The following is a 6,538-nucleotide window of genomic DNA, read 5'->3' on the forward strand; positions in this document are numbered from 1 at the left end:
GTTAGGATATCCCATGCAGAGAGTTCAGTGAGACACAGTATCCTTTTTATAAACAGACATTGCTTTGGTCCTATCTTAAGTTTCCAGGTCTTCTAAAAGTCTATTTTTTAAAGCTCATTTACACAGGTTATGCAAGACTACCCTGTAAAGCTCTTTTGCCCACAGTTTAGTTCAAGCCCAGGAGTAGCAAGGTCCCTGCTCTTTCTCTCCCCTCAGAGCCCTAGGTGCTGGCATCATTCTGTGTGTATGACAGGAAGATAGACTTCTAATGTCTGCTGTCCAGAAAAAAATAGCTTACTCAGTCTTTGCTTTGCAAATAAATCTTATTTGCTCTGTTTAATATTTACCAGTGGACATTAACTTAATACTACCCAGCAAAATGAAGAATAAGGAAGAAGCACTGTGAAAGAGAGGTCCAGCACTGTAAGTACATTACACTTTCTTAGAAGTCTTTGAATGCATGTTGTCTGTGATCTGTCATTTATTACATAATGTTTAATGCTGAGATGAATTTGTTTTGTACAGTAATTGGAAATTATTTTAGCTTCTAAATGTTGGAAGCAGGACTCAGTCGGTGATCCAGCTCCAAGCTATAGTGGCAGGATGACTGGGAGATTAGTACTCAGCAGCCAGTTCCAAGGTGAAGAACAAAACCTTGTCTCTGCTCCCAGAGGAGTATATTTATTCACTATCTCAATATCCTGACTGCTCCAGGATGATGCAGAGCTAACGAGAGTAGCATCCCTTTACCTCCAGTGTGCTTAGAGACCCAGCTACTTGCAGCTAGGTTGCCTGAAAGAGAAATTAGTCTCTCTCAAAAGCAGATTTGGGGAATTTTGTAAACTTACCAGAACAAAATAAATTATCTCCATTTAGAATGTCTCTTTTTTTTCAGAGTTAATGTTTTTATACAGCATTTTAGACATGATGAGCACAGGTCCTGCACTCAGCGCTTCCACAGGTTCTATCTCCAGTATTTCATAGTGGGCAGCCAGAAAAGGGGGAACCCAGAATTAACAACTCCCCATGGGAAGTTTGACATAAGACCTAAAACTGGCACTAGACACAGCCTGAGGCAGACCCTGGGGCAGAAGCCCATGCTCCAAAATAAGTACGCAGCTGCTATAAACAACATTCAGATCGTCTCTATTTTCCCACAGTCCACTGCCTACTTCATGTTTTTGAGTTTCTGTCATTTGAAATAATTCAGGTGAGGCACCTTATGACGAACATTCTTCTCCAGTATATTTCATGGTTCTTCCCCTGAAAAGGGCAGAAAAAAAGACTGTGGGATTATGTAGAATTTGCTTATGTCAGTTAAAGGAAGAGGAAAGGTCATGGACTTGTGCATACATAGCAAGGCAGATTCCACTATAGCTTTTCCTAAGCTCTTGTGTCTTGTGCTTTGCAACCTCATAGATAGTTTAGTACAGTAGAGGGAGTCATTAAACTTTTTTGATTTATCCTCAATTTGCAGGAACATTTAAGGTAATGTTTTGAAATAATACAGTTCTTGAGTTCAGATCTGCTACACAAGAGGCAGAAAGATATAAACAGTTCAAGGGGAGAGTGTTTAGATTGATTTTATTCACAGCTATAACTGACATTATCTCTGTATCACTGCAGTGCTTGAAAACCCAAATCATAAGAAGACCATGAGTACTACAGAGACATATCAGCAGAAGTTGGTCCCTCTGCCAAAGTATTTACCAAGTACATGGGGGCCAATACGTGAACTCAGCCATGCACCCAAAGACACTTAGAAGTGCAATGAGGCCACGCTGGTCAGAGGCAAGAACTATTGCAGGCCTAATACCTCACAAAAGCTTATACAACATCAATTCTTCCCTGGTGATGCCAAATTAATATCTTCCTTCCTTTGCTCATTGGTCAGAAACTGAGAACTGCCTAGAAACAGACAATCCAGGAGGTGAGGTAGAACAGTATTTCCAAATAGAGCAGTAATCCTAAAGACTGACATCTGAAAATCCATATCTAGAATATGAAAACTATTTTTATGCAGGGAAGATAAAATTCTCCAGATCTAAAAGTTGTTCTATTTTTCTTAACAGAAGGAAAATGAAGTCTGCGTTGTATTTGTGTTTGTTACTTCTTGGACTTCAAGCCCAGGGTCAACATAGGTCCAACCTCAATGATGAACAGCAGGAACAAAAAATACTCCATTCCCCAGAAGACCACTCCCAGGCCGCTAGTGAAAACTTGTCTCATGTCAAGATAGCCCCCAGCAACGCTGACTTTGCATTTAAGTTTTACAAGCAGGTCAGAGAGGAGGTGGGCAACACAAACATTTTCTTCTCTCCTTTGAGCATCTCCACTGCCTTTGCAATGCTCTCCCTGGGGGCCAGATCAAACACACTCAGACAGCTGCACAAAGGCCTTGCCTTCAACCTGACAGAGGTGGAGGAGCAGGAGATTCATGAGGGATTTCAGCATGTCCTCCAGCTGCTAAACGACGCTCACCGAGAAGTCCAGTTGAGCATGGGCAATGCCTTGTTCATAGATGATCAACTGAAACTGCTTCAAAAATTTTTGGATGATGTCACAAATTTTTATCATTCTGAAGCTATTTCTAGTAACTTCCAGAATTCTTCAGAGGCTATAAAGGAAATCAATAACTACATAGAAACAAAAACACATGAGAAAATTACTGGCTTACTCAGGGATCTTGATTCAGACACTGTGATGGTTCTGGTTAACTACATTTTCTTTAAAGGTGAGTGGCAAACATGGATAGCAGTTATACACATAAGCTCCAAAAGTCTTATTCAGATCTAAGAGACATAACTTTTTTCACACTGTGAACCTATTCTACCATCTGATTTAAAATATGTCTTTCTACTTTTAAATGACGTAAGGAAATAGTTGAAAGTCAAGTATGAAGAATCATTTTCCATATGATCAAAAAAAAAAAAAAAAAGGAAAAAAAAAAGAACCCATAGAAGTACTGATCAATGTTTTATCAATTTTAAGCCAGGTTCATAGCTGAAAATATTCAGAAGGGAGGAGCTTGGGAACTTACAATCATTTATTGAAAGGCACAGGTGTTTGGCTGTGCAGGACATGGTCAAACATGGATGATACTTGTATGAAAGGAATAAGCCTGAAATCTGTATAGTGGAAGTCTATGGAAGTTTTACCATTGCCTTAGTAGGCAAAGGCTCAGGTCTTTTCCACAGCAATCCTCAGCCTATATTTTTCTTTATTAGACCCATTGAAATGATGGAAAGCTTCTTTTCATGGCCAAGGAACAAGCATCCTTAAACTGAGATAAACTTGTTATTGCCTTTAAAGTTCAGATACCCTATTTTAAGCATCAACTAATGTGACATGCCTTTATTGGTCTTTTTCAGTTTATTCCATTCCATATTCATTCTTTTGTTGAAGGCTACCGGGAAAAATCTTTCAACAAATTGGCCACCAGAGACAATGACTTCTTTTTGGGTGACAAGAATTCTGTGAAGGTCAAAATGATGCATCAAAACAAAGCCTTTAATATCCATAGAGATGAGAAGTTGTCTTGCTGGATAGTAGAAATCCCATACAAAGGAAATGCTGCTGCATTGTTTGTTCTGCCTGATGAAGGCACAATGCAGCAGGTGGAGAATGCTCTGCTAAGAGAAACAGTGTCTAACTGGATGCAATCACTTGAAAAAAGGTAATATTTTAACTGTTGCTTTGTTTAAATATTGAAAAAGCCATAACTACTTGTCTAGGCAAAGTAAAACTTACGCTGCCACAATAAGGTGCTAAACACAGCTGTGAGGAACAAGCGTTGCATAATTTCTTTACATTAGACAAGGTATCAGGCAATTTTGCACATAAGGGGAACCCTATCCTGAGCTCCCCCAGTCACAGCAGTGGGAGTGCTACCAGCTGTGAGCATCCTGCACATGAGTACATTGCCCTCAGCAGCCTGCCTTGAGTAGGAAGAATCCAGTTCAAAAGAAAATGCAATTTCTTTTTCTCCAGTCTGGATGATACATTCCAGCCAGTTACATTCATAAACCAGCACTGTGGCCCTGCACTATTGACCAGACTGTGGCTGGTGGGACAGGTACTTCAACTTCTGTTTCTCTAACATGGGACTTATCACTGTCTTAGAAAGCCTTAGCTCTACGGGTATTTAGGATAGGTGTATACCTGCAACAGCTATTGCATCGAGGGATCTTGCAATAATAAACTGACATTTTTCATTTATTTTTGAAAAGAAAAATCTACCTGGACCTTCCAAAATTCTCCATCTCTGGCTCCTTAAGAGCCTGTTCAAGAAAATGGGTGTGACAGAGGTGTTCAGTGACCAGGCTGATCTCTCTGGAGTTGCAGAAAAAACTCTTCTGAAGGTTTCCAAAGTAAGTATGCGAAGAGATGGTAATCAAGAGATTCATCTGCCTCACTTGCATGTGGGTTTTAGCTTTGCAAATCGGCTAATCCCACTTCTGGAGTGTAGTCATGGCTCACTGCTAGTAATAAAGGTAGGAGAAAGTTAGGGAATAAATGGCCATCGTTCCTACAGTTTAATATTAAATAAATATTAAAATTAAAGTTTACTGCATAGCGATCCTGCAAATTCACTTGAGAGTCTCTGAAGAAGAAAACAGATCTGGAAGGAATAATAGGAATAATTTCATGAAGAGCTGGTATAAATTAATGCATGACAAGAGTCACGATTATGACATAAGTTTGGGAGTAGTCATTCTTACCCTATGTATACACCTTTCACTACTGCATTATCTGAGCACCTCAGAATCTATATGGACAACAGACTTGTAGGATGGGGATATCCCCATTTCACAAACAAGAAACTGGCACACAGACAAATAAAGTGATTTCCCCAGTGTCCCAGGTAGTATATGCCTTGTGTCATGAGGGAAATGATCCTTCCGTTTATTCTACACTTGTGAGACCACCTCTGGAGTATTGCATCCAGTCTGGGGCTCCCTAGTGCAAGGGAGATGTGAACATATAGCAGCAGGACAAGTTGAGTGGAGGGTGAGCAGGATGGTTGCGTTGCTGGAGCATGGGATGTAGGATGAAAGCCTGGGAGACCTGGAGTTGTTCAGCCAGGAGAAGGGAAGGTGAAGGGAGGTTCTTAGTGCTATCTACAGATACCAGTTAGGAGGGTGCAGAGAAGATGGACCCAGGCTCTTCTTGCAGGTGCACAGTAACAGGACAAAAGGCAATGCACACAAGACAGAAAATGGAAATTCTCATCAGATACTTTAAAAAAAAAATACAACATGAGGGTGATCAAAACTTGGACAGGTTACCTAGAAAAGCTATGAAATTTCCATTCTTAGAAATACTCAAATCCTAACTGAATAAGAACCTGAGTAACCCTATCTTGTGTCAGAGTTGACTCAGTTTAGGGTAGTTGGTTGCATTGGATGACCTCTAGAGGTCCTTCCAACCTATATTATTTAATGATTTTGTGATTCCTCACACTGAATTATTACATGTGTAAATGACCAGATTACAGACATAGGACAAGTGAATAGAGGAAGGGCAGCAGGACCTCGTGAGAGGAATTTTCAGATGCTTTATGGACAATGAAGAAAAAACACAGAGGGCTGACCAAAGACTGTGAAATAAGATCAAGTGAATTTAGAAATACAAATTTGCTATACCTACTATAGAAAGCCCTGTGAAGTCAAGTCATATCAGTGGCATGTGTTACAGAAAGATACCTTATAAATCTTGTCATTATCATGTCTTTGCAGAAAGAATTTTTTTGCATACACAGAAATTGATGCAAAATTAAAACCTTCTTCTTCTGTGTTAAATATTAAGGACAAAATCTTATGTCTGTGAAATAACATAATAATAAATGTTCTCTAGGCTGCTCAGTGTCTGCAAGCAGCCAAGTTTGACTCTGCCAGAGTGTTGAAGAAAACTCCCCCTGAACTCAGAGCAAACTCTGCTTGTCTTGGAAAGGCTGGACATGAGTATCTTTTTCACACCAGTTCTACATTCCTTCTGTGCTTTCTTTTAAAAACTACCTTCTCACAATGTTAAAGCAAGCAGGTTTGTCCCCAGTTGCTTTTCACTCTTCTATACCTAGATTTTAATATTTGCTTCCCTTGCAGGCAATTCACAAGGCCATGGTGGATGTTAGTGAGAACGGCACAGAGGCTGCTGCATTGACTGTGATAGAAATGGTACCACTGTCTGCACAGTTTCCTCCTCCACCTCACATCAGATTCAACAGGCCCTTCCTGATGATGATTGCTGACAAAACCACCCATAGCATCCTCTTCATGGGGAAAATTGTGAACCCAACTGCCAAGGAAGACTAGGCCAGAGCACTTGTACTCCCCAGTGCGGAGAGGAGAGCTTCTCCACATCCCAGGGACTTCTTTGCAAAAAGGGACTAAAATTGATCCCTAATTAACAATCACAGAATCACAGAATGGTAGCGGTTGGAAGGGACCTCTGGAGATCATCTAGACCAACCCCTCTGCTAAAGCAGGTTCGCCTAGAGCAGGTCACACAGGACAGCGTCCAGGTGGGTTTTGAATAT

General features: G+C 40.5%; 1 pseudogene; it reads left to right on the forward strand.

The window, feature by feature from the left end:
• Nucleotides 1-2,079: 2,079 nt before the first annotated feature.
• On the forward strand, nucleotides 2,080-6,314 carry LOC104353722 (alpha-1-antitrypsin-like; annotated as a pseudogene).
• The last annotated feature ends 224 nt before the right edge of the window (nucleotides 6,315-6,538 follow it).

This window comes from Leptosomus discolor, chromosome 3 (assembly GCF_034619465.1).
Source record: "Leptosomus discolor isolate bLepDis1 chromosome 3, bLepDis1.hap2, whole genome shotgun sequence".
Classification (NCBI taxonomy): domain Eukaryota; kingdom Metazoa; phylum Chordata; class Aves; order Leptosomiformes; family Leptosomidae; genus Leptosomus; species Leptosomus discolor.